Source organism: Pseudophryne corroboree, unplaced genomic scaffold, assembly GCF_028390025.1.
Source record: "Pseudophryne corroboree isolate aPseCor3 unplaced genomic scaffold, aPseCor3.hap2 scaffold_735, whole genome shotgun sequence".
Taxonomy (NCBI): Eukaryota; Metazoa; Chordata; class Amphibia; order Anura; family Myobatrachidae; genus Pseudophryne; species Pseudophryne corroboree.
Window position 1 is genome coordinate 219,900 of NW_026970316.1, and position 19,942 is coordinate 239,841.

The window sequence follows — 19,942 nt, forward strand, 5'->3', positions numbered from 1 at the left end:
CATACTGATATAATATATCATCACCGATGGCCACACATACTGAGATAATATATCATCACCGATGGCCACCCATACTGAGATAATATATCATCACCGATGGCCGCACATACTGACATAATATATCATCACCGATTGTCACACATACTGAGATAATATGTCATCACCGATGGTCACACACACCGAGATAATATATCATCACCGATGGCCACACACACTGAGATAATTAATCATCACCGATGGCCACACACACTGAGATAATATATCATCACCGATGGCCACACATGCCAAGATACTATATCATCACCAGTTATCACACATACTGAGATAATATATCATCACCGATGGCCATACATACTGAGATAATATATCATCACCGATGGCCACACATACTGAGATAATATATCATCACCGATGGTCACACATACTGAGATAATATATAATCACCGATGGCTACACATACTGACATAATATATCATCACCGATGGCCACACATACTGACATAATATATCATCACCGATGGCCACACACACTGAGATAATATATCATCAACGATGGCCACACACACTGAGATAATATATCATCACCGATGGCCACACACACTGAAATAATATATCATCACCGATGGCCACAGACACTGAGATAATATATCATCACCGATGGTCACACATACTGAAATAATATATCATCACCGATGGCCACACATACTGATATAATATATCATCGCCGATGGCCACACATACTGAGATAATATATCATCACCGATGGCCAAACACACTGAGATAATATATCATCACCGATGGTCACACACTCTGAGATAATATAATATCACCGATGGCCACACACACCGAGATAATATATCATCACCGATGGTGACACATACTGAGATAATATATCATCACCGATGGCCACACACACTGAGATAATATATCATCACCGATGGCCACACACACTGAGATAATATAGCATCACCGATGGCCACACACACTGAGATAATATATCATCCCCGATGGCCACACACATTGAGATAGTATATCATCCCCGATGCCCACACATACCGAGATAATATATCATCACCGATGGACACACATCCTGAGATAATATATCATCACCGATGGTCACACATACTGAGATAATATATCATCACCGATTGTCACGCATACTGAGATAATATATCATCACCGATTGTCACACATACTGAGATAATACTTTATCACCGATGGCCACACATACTGAGATAATATATCGTCACCGATGGTCACACATACTGAGATAATATATCGTCACCGATGGCCACACATAATGAGATAATATGTCATCACCTATGGTCACACATACTGAGATAATTAATCATCACCGATGGCCACACACACTGAGATAATATATAATCACCGATGGCCACACATGCCAAGATACTATATCATCACCAGTTATCACACATACTGAGATAATATATCATCACCGATGGTCACACACACAGAGATAATATGTCATCACCTATGGTCACACAGACTGAGATAATTAATCATCACCGATGGCCACACACACTGAGAGAATATATCATCCCCGATGGCCACACACATTTAGATAGTAAATCATCCCCGATGGCCACACATACTGAGATAAAATATCATCACCGATGGACACACATGCTGAGATAATATATCATCACCGATGGCCACACACACTGAGATAATTAATCATCACCGATGGCCACACACACTGAGATAATATATCATCACCGATGGCCACACATGCCAAGATACTATATCATCACCAGTTATCACACATACTGAGATAATATATCATCACCGATGGCCATACATACTGAGATAATATATCATCACCGATGGCCACACATACTGAGATAATATATCATCACCGATGGCCACATATACTGAGATAATATATCATCACCGATGGCCACACATGCCAAGATACTATATCATCACCAGTTATCACACATACTGAGATAATATATCATCACCGATGGCCATACATACTGAGATAATATATCATCACCGATGGCCACACATACTGAGATAATATATCATCACCGATGGCCACACATACTGAGATAATATATCATCACCGATGGCCACACACACTGAGATAATATAGCATCACCGATGGCCACACACACTGAGATAATATATCATCCCCGATGGCCACACACATTTAGATAGTAAATCATCCCCGATGGCCACACATACTGAGATAAAATATCATCACCGATGGTCACACACACTGAGATAATATATCATCACCGATGGCCACACACACTTAGATAATTAATCATCACCGATGGCCACACACACTGAGATAATAAATCATCACCGATGGCCACACATGCGAAGATACTATATCATCACCAGTTATCACACATACTGAGATAATATATCATCACCGATGGCCATACATACTGAGATAATATATCATAACCGATGGCCACACATACTGAGATAATATATCATCACCGATGGCCAAACACTGAGATAATATATCATCACCAATGGTCACACAAACTGAGATAATATATCATCACCTATCGCCACACACACTGAGATAATATATCATCACCGATAGCCACACACACTGAGATAATATGGCATCACCGATGGCCACACACACTGAGATAATATATCATCACCAATGGTCACACAAACTGAGATAATATATCATCACCTATCGCCACACACACTGAGATAATATATCATCACCGATAGCCACACACACTGAGATAATATAGCATCACCGATGGCCACACACACTGAGATAATATATCATCCCCAATGGCCACACACATGGAGATAGTATATCATCACTGATGCCCACACACACTGAGATAATATATCATCACCGATAGCCACACACACTGAGATAATATAGCATCACTGATGCCCACACAAACAGAGATAATATATCATCACCGATTGTCACACATACTGAGATAATACATTATCACCGATGGCCACACATACTGAGATAATACAGCATCACCGATGGTCACACATACTGAGATAATATGTCATCACCTATGGTCACACACACTGAGATAATTAATCATCACCGATGGCCACACACACTGAGATAATATATCATCACCGATGGCCACACATGCCAAGATACTATATCATCACCAGTTATCACACATACTGAGATAATATATCATCACCGATGGCCATACATACTGAGATAATATATCATCACCGATGGCCACACATACTGAGATAATATATCATCACCGATGGCCAAACACACTGAGATAATATATCATCACCAATGGTCACACACACTGAGATAATATATCATCACCGATGGCCACGCACACTGAGATAATATATCATCCCCGATGGTCACACATACTGAGATAATATATCATCCCCGATGGCCACACACACTGAGATAATATATCATCCCCGATGGCCACACACATGGAGATAGTATATCATCACTGATGCCCACACATACTGAGATAATATATCATCACCGATTGTCACACATACTGAGATAATATATTATCACCGATGGTCACACACACTGAGATAATATATCATCACTGATGGTCACACATACTGAGATAATATATAACAGATTGTCACACATACTGAGATAATACATTATCACCGATGGCCACACATACTGAGATAATATATCATCCCCGATGGCCACACACATGGAGATAGTATATCATCACTGATGCCCACACATACTGAGATAATATATCATCACCGATAGCCACACATACTGAGATAATATATCATCACCGATGGTCACACACACTGAGATAATATATCATCACCGATGGTCACACATAATGAGATAATATATAACAGATTGTCACACATACTGAGATAATATATTATCACCGATGGCCACACATACTGAGATAATATATCATCACCGATGGTCACATATACTGAGAAAATATGTCATCACCGATGGTCACACACACTGAGTTAATTAATCATCACCGATGGCCACACACACTGAGACAATATACCATCACCGATGGCCACACACACTGAGATAATTAATCATCACCGATGGTCACACACACTGAGATAATATATCATCACCGATGGCCACACACACTTAGATAATTAATCATCACCGATGGCCACACACACTGAGATAATAAATCATCACCGATGGCCACACATGCGAAGATACTATATCATCACCAGTTATCACACATACTGAGATAATATATCATCACCGATGGCCATACATACTGAGATAATATATCATAACCGATGGCCACACATACTGAGATAATATATCATCACCGATGGCCAAACACACTGAGATAATATATCATCACCAATGGTCACACAAACTGAGATAATATATCATCACCTATCGCCACACACACTGAGATAATATATCATCACCGATAGCCACACACACTGAGATAATATAGCATCACCGATGGCCACACACACTGAGATAATATATCATCCCCAATGGCCACACACATGGAGATAGTATATCATCACTGATGCCCACACAAACAGAGATAATATATCATCACCGATTGTCACACATACTGAGATAATACATTATCACCGATGGCCACACATACTGAGATAATACATCATCACCGATGGTCACACATACTGAGATAATATGTCATCACCTATGGTCACACACACTGAGATAATTAATCATCACCGATGGCCACACACACTGAGATAATAAGAATTTACTTACCGATAATTCTATTTCTCGGAGTCCGTAGTGGATGCTGGGGTTCCTGAAAGGACCATGGGGAATAGCGGCTCCGCAGGAGACAGGGCACAAAAAAGTAAAGCTTTACTAGGTCAGGTGGTGTGCACTGGCTCCTCCCCCTATGACCCTCCTCCAGACTCCAGTTAGGTACTGTGCCCGGACGAGCATACACAATAAGGGAGGCATTTTGAATCCCGGGTAAGACTCATACCAGCCACACCAATCACACCGTACAACTTGTGATCTAAACCCAGTTAACAGTATGACAACAGAAAGGGCCTCTTAAAGATGGCTCCTTAACAATAACCCGAATTAGTTAACAATAACTATGTACAAGTATTGCAGATAATCCGCACTTGGGATGGGCGCCCAGCATCCACTACGGACTCCGAGAAATAGAATTATCGGTAAGTAAATTCTTATTTTCTCTATCGTCCTAAGTGGATGCTGGGGTTCCTGAAAGGACCATGGGGATTATACCAAAGCTCCCAAACGGGCGGGAGAGTGCGGATGACTCTGCAGCACCGAATGAGAGAACTCCAGGTCCTCCTTTGCCAGGGTATCAAATTTGTAAAATTTTACAAACGTGTTCTCCCCCGACCACGTAGCTGCTCGGCAGAGTTGTAATGCCGAGACCCCTCGGGCAGCCGCCCAAGATGAGCCCACCTTCCTTGTGGAGTGGGCTTTTACAGTTTTAGGCTGTGGCAGGCCTGCCACAGAATGTGCAAGTTGAATTGTGTTACAAATCCAACGAGCAATCGACTGCTTAGAAGCAGGTGCGCCCAACTTGTTGGGTGCATACAATATAAACAGCGAGTCAGATTTTCTGACTCCAGCCGTCCTTGCAATGTATATTTTTAAGGCTCTGACAACGTCCAACAACTTGGAGTCCTCCAAGTCGCTAGTGGCCGCAGGCACCACAATAGGTTGGTTCAGATGAAATGCTGATACCACTTTAGGGAGAAAATGCGGACGAGTCCGCAGTTCTGCCCTATCCGAATGGAAGATTAGATAAGGACTTTTATAAGATAAAGCCGCCAATTCAGATACTCTCCTGGCAGAGGCCAGGGCTAGTAACATAGTCACTTTCAATGTGAGATATTTCAAATCCACCTTTTTCAATGGTTCAAACCAATGGGATTTGAGGAAATCTAAAACTACATTTAGATCCCACGGTGCCACCGGAGGCACCACAGGAGGCTGTATATGCAGTACTCCCTTGACAAAAGTCTGGACCTCAGGGACAGAGGCCAATTCTTTTTGGAAGAATATTGACAGGGCCGAAATTTGAACCTTAATGGATCCCAATTTGAGACCCATAGATAATCCTGATTGCAGGAAATGTAGGAAACGACCCAGTTGGAATTCCTCCGTCGGAACCCTCCGATCCTCGCACCACGCTACATATTTTCGCCAAATGCGGTGATAATGTTTCACGGTGACTTCCTTCCGTGCCTTAATCAAGGTAGGAATGACTTCTTCTGGAATGCCTTTCCCTTTTAGGATCTGGCGTTCAACCGCCATGCCGTCAAACGCAGCCGCGGTAAGTCTTGAAAAAGACAGGGACCCTGCTGTAGCAGGTCCCTTCTCAGAGGTAGAGGCCACGGTTCGTCCGTGAGCATCTCTTGAAGTTCCGGATACCAAGTCCTTCTCGGCCAATCCGGAACCACTAGTATTGTTCTTACTCTTCTTTGCCGTATGATCTTCAATACCTTTGGTATGAGCGGCAGAGGAGGAAACACATACACTGACTGGTACACCCAAGGAGTTACCAGTGCGTCCACAGCTATTGCCTGTGGATCTCTTGACCTGGCGCAATATTTGTCCAGTTTCTTGTTGAGGCGAGACGCCATCATGTCTACAATTGGTCTTTCCCAACGGTCTATTAACATGTTGAAGACTTCTGGATGTAGACCCCACTCTCCCGGATGAAGATCGTGTCTGCTGAGGAAGTCTGCTTCCCAGTTGTCCACGCCCGGGATGAACACTGCTGACAGTGCTATCACGTGATTCTCCGCCCAGCGAAGAATCTTGGCAGCTTCTGCCATTGCACTCCTGCTTCTTGTGCCGCCCTGCCTGTTTACATGGGCGACCGCCGTGATGTTGTCCGACTGAATCAACACCGGCTTTCCTTGCAGGAGAAATTCCGCCTGGCTTAGAGCATTGTAGATTGCTCTTAGTTCCAGAATGTTTATGTGAAGAGACTTTTCCAGACTCGTCCATACTCCCTGGAAGTTTCTTCCTTGTGTGACTGCTCCCCAGCCTCTCAGGCTGGCGTCCGTGGTCACCAGGATCCAATCCTGAATGCCGAATCTGCGGCCTTCTAATAGGTGAGCCTTCTGCAACCACCACAGAAGTGACACCCTTGTCTTTGGTGACAGGGTTATTCGCAGGTGCATCTGCAGATGCGACCCTGACCATTTGTCCAACAGATCCCTTTGGAATATTCTTGCATGGAATCTGCCGAATGGAATTGCTTCGTAAGAAGCCACCATTTTTCCCAGGACTCTTGTGCATTGATGTACTGACACTTTTCCTGGTTTTAGGAGGTTCCTGACCAGATCGGATAACTCCTTGGCTTTTTCCTCTGGAAGGAAAACCTTTTTCTGAACCGTGTCCAGAATCATTCCTAGGAACAGCAGACGAGTTGTCGGGATTAAATGGGATTTTGGAATATTCAGAATCCACCCGTGTTGTCTTAGCACCTCTTGAGATAGTGCTAAAGCTGTCTCCAGCTGTTCTCTGGACCTTGCCCTTATTAGGAGATCGTCCAAGTATGGGATAACTAATACGCCTTTTCTTCGAAGAAGAATCATCATCTCGGCCATTACCTTGGTAAAGACCCGAGGCGCCGTGGACAATCCGAACGGCAGCGTCTGAAACTGATAGTGACAGTTTTGAACAATGAACCTGAGGTACCCCTGGTGTGCGGGGTAAATCGGAACGTGTAGCTACGCATCCTTGATGTCCAAGGATACCATAAAGTCCCCTTCTTCCAGGTTCGCTATCACTGCTCTGAGTGACTCCATCTTGAACTTGAACTTTTTTATGTAGAGGTTCAAGGACTTCAGATTTAGAATAGGCCTTACCGAGCCATCCGGCTTCGGTACCACAAATAGAGTGGAATAATACCCCTTTCCTTGTTGTAATAGGGGTACTTTGACTATCACCTGCTGAGCGTACAGCTTGTGAATGGCTTCCAACACCCTCTCCCTTTCGGAAGAGACGGTTGGTAAGGCAGACTTCAGGAAACGATGAGGAGGATCCGTCTCTAATTCCAACCTGTACCCCTGAGATATTATCTGCAGGATCCAGGGGTCTACCTGCGAGTGAGCCCACTGCGCGCTGTAATTTTTGAGACGGCCCCCCACTGTCCCCGAGTCCGCTTGAGAGGCCCCAGCGTCATGCTGAGGTTTTTGCAGGAGCCGGGGAGGGCTTCTGTTCCTGGGAAGGAGCTGCCTGTTGGTGTCTCTTCCCTCTTCCTCTGCCTCGTGGCAGGTACGACAAGCCCTTTGCTCTCTTATTTTTGTAGGAGCGAAAAGGCTGCGGTTGAAAGGTCGGTGCCTTTCTCTGTTGGGGAGTGACTTGAGGTAAAAAAGTGGATTTCCGGCAGTAGCCGTGGCCACCAAGTCTGATAGACCAACTCCAAATAACTCCTCCCCTTTATACGGCAAAACCTCCATGTGACGTTTTGAATCCGCATCGCCTGTCCACTGTCGTGTCCATAAGGCTCTTCTGGCTGAAATGGACATAGCACTCATCCGAGATGCCAGTGTGCAAATATCCCTCTGTGCATCACGCATATAGATAAATGCATCCTTTATTTGTTCTAACGACAGTAAAACATTGTCCCTATCTAGGGTATCAATATTTTCAATCAGGGATTCTGACCAAACTACTCCAGCACTGCACATCCAGGCAGTTGCTATAGCTGGTCGTAGTATAACACCTGCATGTGTGTATATATTCTTTTGAATAACTTCCATCTTTCTATCTGATGGATCCTTAAGTGCGGCCGTCTCAGGAGAGGGTAACGCCACTTGTTTGGATAAGCGTGTGAGCGCCTTGTCCACCTTAGGGGGTGTTTCCCAGCGCGCCCTAACCTCTGGCGGGAAAGGGTATAATGCCAATAACTTTTTTGAAATTATCAACTTTTTATCAGGAGCAACCCACGCTTCATCACACACGTCATTTAATTCTTCTGATTCAGGAAAAACTGTTTGTAGTTTTTTCACACCATACATAATACCCTGTTTTACGGTATCTGTAGTATCAGCTAAATGTAACGTCTCCTTCATTGCCAAAATCATATAACGTGTGGCCCTACTGGAAAATACGTTTGAATTTCTACCGTCGTCACTGGAATCAGTGCCCGTGTCTGGGTCTGTGTCGACCGACTGAGGCAAAGGGCGTTTTACAGCCCCTGACGGTGTTTGAGGCGCCTGGACAGGCATTAATTGATTGTCCGGCCGCCTCATGTCCTCAACTGACTGTTTAAGGGAAGATAAACCATCACGTAATTCCACAAATAAAGGCATCCATTCTGGTGTCGACCCCCTGGGGGGTGACATCTGCATATTTGGCAATTGCTCCGCCTCCACACCAATATCGTCCTCATACATGTCGACACCACGTACCGACACACACCGCAAACTCACAGGGAATGCTCTAATGAAGACAGGACCCACTAGCCCTTTTGGGGAGACAGAGGGAGAGTCTGCCAGCACACACCACAAAGCGCTATATATACAAGGGATATCCTTATATTAAGTGCTCCCTTATAGCTGCTTTAATATATATATATATAGCCATTAATGTGCCCCCCCTCTCTGTTTTACCCTGTTTCTGTAGTGCAGTGCAGGGGAGAGACCTGGGAGCCGTTCTGACCAGCGGAGCTGTGACAGAAAATGGCGCCGTGTGCTGAGGAGATAGGCCCCGCCCCTTTTTCGGCGGGTTCTTCTCCCGCTATTTTTCCAGTCAGGCAGGGGTTAAATATCTCCATATAGCCCCTATGGGCTATATGTGAGGTATTTTTAGCCTTGTATAAGGTTTATATTTGCCTCTCAGAGCGCCCCCCCCCAGCGCTCTGCACCCTCAGTGACTGCCCAGTGAAGTGTGCTGAGAGGAAAATGGCGCACAGCTGCAGTGCTGTGCGCTACCTTATGAAGACTGAGGAGTCTTCAGCCGCCGGTTTCCGGACCTCTTCACGCTTCAGCATCTGCAAGGGGGTCGGCGGCGCGGCTCCGGGACCGGACTCCACGGCTGGGCCTGTGTTCGATCCCTCTGGAGCTAATGGTGTCCAGTAGCCAAGCAGCAAATCCACTCTGCATGCAGGTGAGTTTACTACTTTCCCCCTAAGTCCCACGTTGCAGTGATCCTGTTGCCAGCAGGACTCACTGTAAAGAAAAAAACCTAAACTAAACTTTCTCTAAGCAGCTCTTTAGGAGAGCCACCTAGATTGCACCCTTCTCGTTCGGGCACAAAATCTAACTGGAGTCTGGAGGAGGGTCATAGGGGGAGGAGCCAGTGCACACCACCTGACCTAGTAAAGCTTTACTTTTTTGTGCCCTGTCTCCTGCGGAGCCGCTATTCCCCATGGTCCTTTCAGGAACCCCAGCATCCACTTAGGACGATAGAGAAAATATATCATCACCGATAGCCACACATGCCAAGATACTATATCATCACCAGTTATCACACATATTGAGATAATATATCATCACCGATGGCCATACATACTGAGATAATTAATCATCACCGATGGCCACACATACTGAGATAATATATCATCACCGATGGCCAAACACACTGAGATAATATATCATCACCAATGGTCACACACACTGAGATAATATATCATCACCGATGACCACGCACACTGAGATAATATATCATCACCGATGGTCACACATACTGAGATAATATATCATCCCCGATGGCCACACACACTGAGATAATATATCATCCCCGATGGCCACACACATGGAGATAGTATATCATCACTGATGCCCACACATACTGAGATAATATATCATCACCGATTGTCACACATACTGAGATAATATATTATCACCGATGGTCACACACACTGAGATAATATATAACAGATTGTCACACATACTGAGATAATACATTATCACCGATGGCCACACACACTGAGATAATATATCATCCCCGATGGCCACACACATGGAGATAGTATATCATCACTGATGCCCACACATACTGAGATAATATATCATCACCGATAGCCACACATACTGAGATAATATATCATCACCGATGGTCACACACACTGAGATAATATATCATCACCGGTGGTCACACATAATGAGATAATATATAACAGATTGTCACACATACTGAGATAATATATTATCACCGATGGCCACACATACTGAGATAATATATCATCACCGATGGTCACATATACTGAGAAAATATGTCATCACCGATGGCCACACACACTGAGATAATATATCATCACCGATGGCCACACACACTTAGATAATTAATCATCACCGATGGCCACACACACTGAGAAAATAAATCATCACCGATGGCCACACATGCCAAGATACTATATCATCACCAGTTATCACACATACTGAGATAATATATCATCACCGATGGCCATACATACTGAGATAATATATCATCACCGATGGCCACACATACTGAGATAATATATCATCACCGATGGCCAAACACACTGAGATAATATATCATCACCAATGGTCACACAAACTGAGATAATATATTATCACCTATCGCCACACACACTGAGATAATATATCATCACCGATAGCCACACACACTGAGATAATATAGCATCACCGATGGCCACACACACTGAGATAATGTATCATCCCCAATGGCCACACACATGGAGATAGTATATCATCACTGATGCCCACACAAACAGTGATAATATATCATCACCGATTGTCACACATACTGAGATAATATATCATCACCGATGGTCACACACACTGAGATAATATATCATCACCGATGGTCACACATACTGAGATAATATATCACAGATTGTCACACATACTGAGATAATACATTATCACCGATGGCCACACATACTGAGATAATATATCATCACCGATGGTCACATATACTGAGAAAATATGTCATCACCGATGGTCGCACACACTGAGATAATTAATCATCACCGATGGCCACACACACTGAGATAATATATCATCACCGATGGCCACACACACTGAGATAATTTTTCATCACCGATGGCCACACACACTGAGATAATAAATCATCACAGATGGCCACACATGCCAAGATACTATATCATCACCAATTATCACACATACTGAGATAATATATCATCACCGATGGCCATACATACTGAGATAATATATCATCACCGATGGCCACACATACTAAGATAATATATCATCACCGATGGCCACACATGCCAAGATACTATATCATCACCAGTTATCACACATACTGAGATAATATATCATCACCGATGGCCATACATACTGATATAATATATCATCACCGATGGCCACACATACTGAGATAATATATCATCACCGATGGCCACCCATACTGAGATAATATATCATCACCGATGGCCGCACATACTGACATAATATATCATCACCGATTGTCACACATACTGAGATAATATGTCATCACCGATGGTCACACACACCGAGATAATATATCATCACCGATGGCCACACACACTGAGATAATTAATCATCACCGATGGCCACACACACTGAGATAATATATCATCACCGATGGCCACACATGCCAAGATACTATATCATCACCAGTTATCACACATACTGAGATAATATATCATCACCGATGGCCATACATACTGAGATAATATATCATCACCGATGGCCACACATACTGAGATAATATATCATCACCGATGGTCACACATACTGAGATAATATATAATCACCGATGGCTACACATACTGACATAATATATCATCACCGATGGCCACACATACTGACATAATATATCATCACCGATGGCCACACACACTGAGATAATATATCATCAACGATGGCCACACACACTGAGATAATATATCATCACCGATGGCCACACACACTGAAATAATATATCATCACCGATGGCCACAGACACTGAGATAATATATCATCACCGATGGTCACACATACTGAAATAATATATCATCACCGATGGCCACACATACTGATATAATATATCATCGCCGATGGCCACACATACTGAGATAATATATCATCACCGATGGCCAAACACACTGAGATAATATATCATCACCGATGGTCACACACTCTGAGATAATATAATATCACCGATGGCCACACACACCGAGATAATATATCATCACCGATGGTGACACATACTGAGATAATATATCATCACCGATGGCCACACACACTGAGATAATATATCATCACCGATGGCCACACACACTGAGATAATATAGCATCACCGATGGCCACACACACTGAGATAATATATCATCCCCGATGGCCACACACATTGAGATAGTATATCATCCCCGATGCCCACACATACCGAGATAATATATCATCACCGATGGACACACATCCTGAGATAATATATCATCACCGATGGTCACACATACTGAGATAATATATCATCACCGATTGTCACGCATACTGAGATAATATATCATCACCGATTGTCACACATACTGAGATAATACTTTATCACCGATGGCCACACATACTGAGATAATATATCGTCACCGATGGTCACACATACTGAGATAATATATCGTCACCGATGGCCACACATAATGAGATAATATGTCATCACCTATGGTCACACATACTGAGATAATTAATCATCACCGATGGCCACACACACTGAGATAATATATAATCACCGATGGCCACACATGCCAAGATACTATATCATCACCAGTTATCACACATACTGAGATAATATATCATCACCGATGGTCACACACACAGAGATAATATGTCATCACCTATGGTCACACAGACTGAGATAATTAATCATCACCGATGGCCACACACACTGAGAGAATATATCATCCCCGATGGCCACACACATTTAGATAGTAAATCATCCCCGATGGCCACACATACTGAGATAAAATATCATCACCGATGGACACACATGCTGAGATAATATATCATCACCGATGGCCACACACACTGAGATAATTAATCATCACCGATGGCCACACACACTGAGATAATATATCATCACCGATGGCCACACATGCCAAGATACTATATCATCACCAGTTATCACACATACTGAGATAATATATCATCACCGATGGCCATACATACTGAGATAATATATCATCACCGATGGCCACACATACTGAGATAATATATCATCACCGATGGCCACATATACTGAGATAATATATCATCACCGATGGCCACACATGCCAAGATACTATATCATCACCAGTTATCACACATACTGAGATAATATATCATCACCGATGGCCATACATACTGAGATAATATATCATCACCGATGGCCACACATACTGAGATAATATATCATCACCGATGGCCACACATACTGAGATAATATATCATCACCGATGGCCACACACACTGAGATAATATAGCATCACCGATGGCCACACACACTGAGATAATATATCATCCCCGATGGCCACACACATTTAGATAGTAAATCATCCCCGATGGCCACACATACTGAGATAAAATATCATCACCGATGGACACACATGCTAAGATAATATATCATCACCGATAGCCACACATACTGAGATAATATATCATCACCGATGGTCACACACACTGAGATAATATATCATCACCGATGGCCACACACACTTAGATAATTAATCATCACCGATGGCCACACACACTGAGATAATAAATCATCACCGATGGCCACACATGCGAAGATACTATATCATCACCAGTTATCACACATACTGAGATAATATATCATCACCGATGGCCATACATACTGAGATAATATATCATAACCGATGGCCACACATACTGAGATAATATATCATCACCGATGGCCAAACACTGAGATAATATATCATCACCAATGGTCACACAAACTGAGATAATATATCATCACCTATCGCCACACACACTGAGATAATATATCATCACCGATAGCCACACACACTGAGATAATATAGCATCACCGATGGCCACACACACTGAGATAATATATCATCACCAATGGTCACACAAACTGAGATAATATATCATCACCTATCGCCACACACACTGAGATAATATATCATCACCGATAGCCACACACACTGAGATAATATAGCATCACCGATGGCCACACACACTGAGATAATATATCATCCCCAATGGCCACACACATGGAGATAGTATATCATCACTGATGCCCACACACACTGAGATAATATATCATCACCGATAGCCACACACACTGAGATAATATAGCATCACTGATGCCCACACAAACAGAGATAATATATCATCACCGATTGTCACACATACTGAGATAATACATTATCACCGATGGCCACACATACTGAGATAATACAGCATCACCGATGGTCACACATACTGAGATAATATGTCATCACCTATGGTCACACACACTGAGATAATTAATCATCACCGATGGCCACACACACTGAGATAATATATCATCACCGATGGCCACACATGCCAAGATACTATATCATCACCAGTTATCACACATACTGAGATAATATATCATCACCGATGGCCATACATACTGAGATAATATATCATCACCGATGGCCACACATACTGAGATAATATATCATCACCGATGGCCAAACACACTGAGATAATATATCATCACCAATGGTCACACACACTGAGATAATATATCATCACCGATGGCCACGCACACTGAGATAATATATCATCCCCGATGGTCACACATACTGAGATAATATATCATCCCCGATGGCCACACACACTGAGATAATATATCATCCCCGATGGCCACACACATGGAGATAGTATATCATCACTGATGCCCACACATACTGAGATAATATATCATCACCGATTGTCACACATACTGAGATAATATATTATCACCGATGGTCACACACACTGAGATAATATATCATCACTGATGGTCACACATACTGAGATAATATATAACAGATTGTCACACATACTGAGATAATACATTATCACCGATGGCCACACACACTGAGATAATATATCATCCCCGATGGCCACACACATGGAGATAGTATATCATCACTGATGCCCACACATACTGAGATAATATATCATCACCGATAGCCACACATACTGAGATAATATATCATCACCGATGGTCACACACACTGAGATAATATATCATCACCGATGGTCACACATAATGAGATAATATATAACAGATTGTCACACATACTGAGATAATATATTATCACCGATGGCCACACATACTGAGATAATATATCATCACCGATGGTCACATATACTGAGAAAATATGTCATCACCGATGGTCACACACACTGAGTTAATTAATCATCACCGATGGCCACACACACTGAGACAATATACCATCACCGATGGCCACACACACTGAGATAATTAATCATCACCGATGGTCACACACACTGAGATAATATATCATCACCGATGGCCACACACACTTAGATAATTAATCATCACCGATGGCCACACACACTGAGATAATAAATCATCACCGATGGCCACACATGCGAAGATACTATATCATCACCAGTTATCACACATACTGAGATAATATATCATCACCGATGGCCATACATACTGAGATAATATATCATAACCGATGGCCACACATACTGAGATAATATATCATCACCGATGGCCAAACACACTGAGATAATATATCATCACCAATGGTCACACAAACTGAGATAATATATCATCACCTATCGCCACACACACTGAGATAATATATCATCACCGATAGCCACACACACTGAGATAATATAGCATCACCGATGGCCACACACACTGAGATAATATATCATCCCCAATGGCCACACACATGGAGATAGTATATCATCACTGATGCCCACACAAACAGAGATAATATATCATCACCGATTGTCACACATACTGAGATAATACATTATCACCGATGGCCACACATACTGAGATAATACATCATCACCGATGGTCACACATACTGAGATAATATGTCATCACCTATGGTCACACACACTGAGATAATTAATCATCACCGATGGCCACACACACTGAGATAATATATCATCACCGATGGCCACACATGCCAAGATACTATATCATCACCAGTTATCACACATATTGAGATAATATATCATCACCGATGGCCATACATACTGAGATAATTAATCATCACCGATGGCCACACATACTGAGATAATATATCATCACCGATGGCCAAACACACTGAGATAATATATCATCACCAATGGTCACACACACTGAGATAATATATCATCACCGATGACCACGCACACTGAGATAATATATCATCACCGATGGTCACACATACTGAGATAATATATCATCACCGATGGCCACACACACTGAGATAATATATCATCCCCGATGGCCACACACATGGAGATAGTATATCATCACTGATGCCCACACATACTGAGATAATATATCATCACCGATTGTCACACATACTGAGATAATATATTATCACCGATGGTCACACACACTGAGATAATATATAACAGATTGTCACACATACTGAGATAATACATTATCACCGATGGCCACACATACTGAGATAATATATCATCCCCGATGGCCACACACATGGAGATAGTATATCATCACTGATGCCCACACATACTGAGATAATATATCATCACCGATAGCCACACATACTGAGATAATATATCATCACCGATGGTCACACACACTGAGATAATATATCATCACCGGTGGTCACACATAATGAGATAATATATAACAGATTGTCACACATACTGAGATAATATATTATCACCGATGGCCACACATACTGAGATAATATATCATCACCGATGGTCACATATACTGAGAAAATATGTCATCACCGATGGCCACACACACTGAGATAATATATCATCACCGATGGCCACACACACTTAGATAATTAATCATCACCGATGGCCACACACACTGAGAAAATAAATCATCACCGATGGCCACACATGCCAAGATACTATATCATCACCAGTTATCACACATACTGAGATAATATATCATCACCGATGGCCATACATACTGAGATAATATATCATCACCGATGGCCACACATACTGAGATAATATATCATCACCGATGGCCAAACACACTGAGATAATATATCATCACCAATGGTCACACAAACTGAGATAATATATCATCACCTATCGCCACACACACTGAGATAATATATCATCACCGATAGCCACACACACTGAGATAATATAGCATCACCGATGGCCACACACACTGAGATAATGTATCATCCCCAATGGCCACACACATGGAGATAGTATATCATCACTGATGCCCACACAAACAGTGATAATATATCATCACCGATTGTCACACATACTGAGATAATACATTATCACCGATGGCCACACACACTGAGATAATATATCATCACCGATGGTCACACATAATGAGATAATATATAACAGATTGTCACACATACTGAGATAATATATTATCACTGATGCCCACACATACTGAGATAATATATCATCACCGATGGTCACACACACTGAGATAATATATCATCACCGATGGCCACACACACTTAGATAATTAATCATCACCGATGGCCACACACACTTAGATAATATATCATCCCCAATGGCCACACATGCGAAGATACTATATCATCACCAGTTATCACTGACAATGCTAAATTCCTTTGTCGTATAAACAACCCTTTATGAAGCTAAGAACACTGTACGCTGTTTGCTTAAGAAATACCGTATGGGTACGCTATCTGCGTAACGATCGCTCAGCCGTAGGCGAGACGCTCAAGCGTCACGTTCGCTCGCGGCCCAGTGATCACAGGACACGTTATTGGTTATGACTAGGGGAATGATTCGCTATGGCGTAGCATACGCTCGAGACCACGAGGAGGTCACCAGCGATGCAGACGCTCACAACACTATACCTTTATGTTAAGACCTTATACCAATGAAATACACTGAATACCTCAATGTGAGTACAGGGTGTAAGTGCAACCTTGTGTAACCTGACTAACTACAAAGCTGCTTGAGCGTCACCGACGCTCAAGTGAACACTTAACACTATAGAAAATACACAGATACTGGTTTAGGTTCCAAAGCCTATTAACTGTATTATATCTAATATACTTGTAAAAGGGGATAACAGTACAAATGATACACTACAATATAACAGAGACTTCCTAACCACAGACCTAAACAATAAATACTAAAAGACAATACTACTCTGACCTAAATGCAATACAATACAATACTATCTAATACAATACAATACTAGCCTAGTCTAGGGGAGATATGAGAGAAAAGAACAGGGAGAGAGAGAGAGACGGAGAGGGATGAGAGAAATTGGCTCACAGAAAGACAATGATTACGGAGAGAAACTTACGCACAAAGGGTATGATCGCCTGCGCCTCGATATCCAGCTCCCGGCTATCAGCAGATAACCGTTGATGAGAGTGAGTGAAGTTGGATATGGTCGGCCTGCCTATTTATGCCCCACACACAATGCAATCTCATAGTCCCTACAATCCCATTGTCCATTGGCCGAAGGAATTCGGCCCTGCATCATAACAAAAGGTCATAGGGTGATTCATACAGGTGGGCTGTGACGATTTCCAACAGCTCAGGTGGGTGGGAAACTGGGTTTCCCGCCGCATACCTGAGTATGAGTAAATAATAGAAATGGACATAAACTTCTTATGTCCATAACTATTCGCACGAGCGATTAATACGCTCCAAACCAACACCGGAATATTGCTAATTAAATACTCTTCCGATGGGTACCAAACACTGCTGTATGATTCCTGTTAAACCCTTCGTACGATGCAAAGAGGGACTCCTCAGCTCAGGGACCTTCTATATTAACCAAACTTTCAGAAACTATCAAAGGGATCATGATCTATAAACTACATTAATTGTGAAAATATGTAACGAATGAGTCGCACGCTACGACTACATAAACTCTACCGTAAATA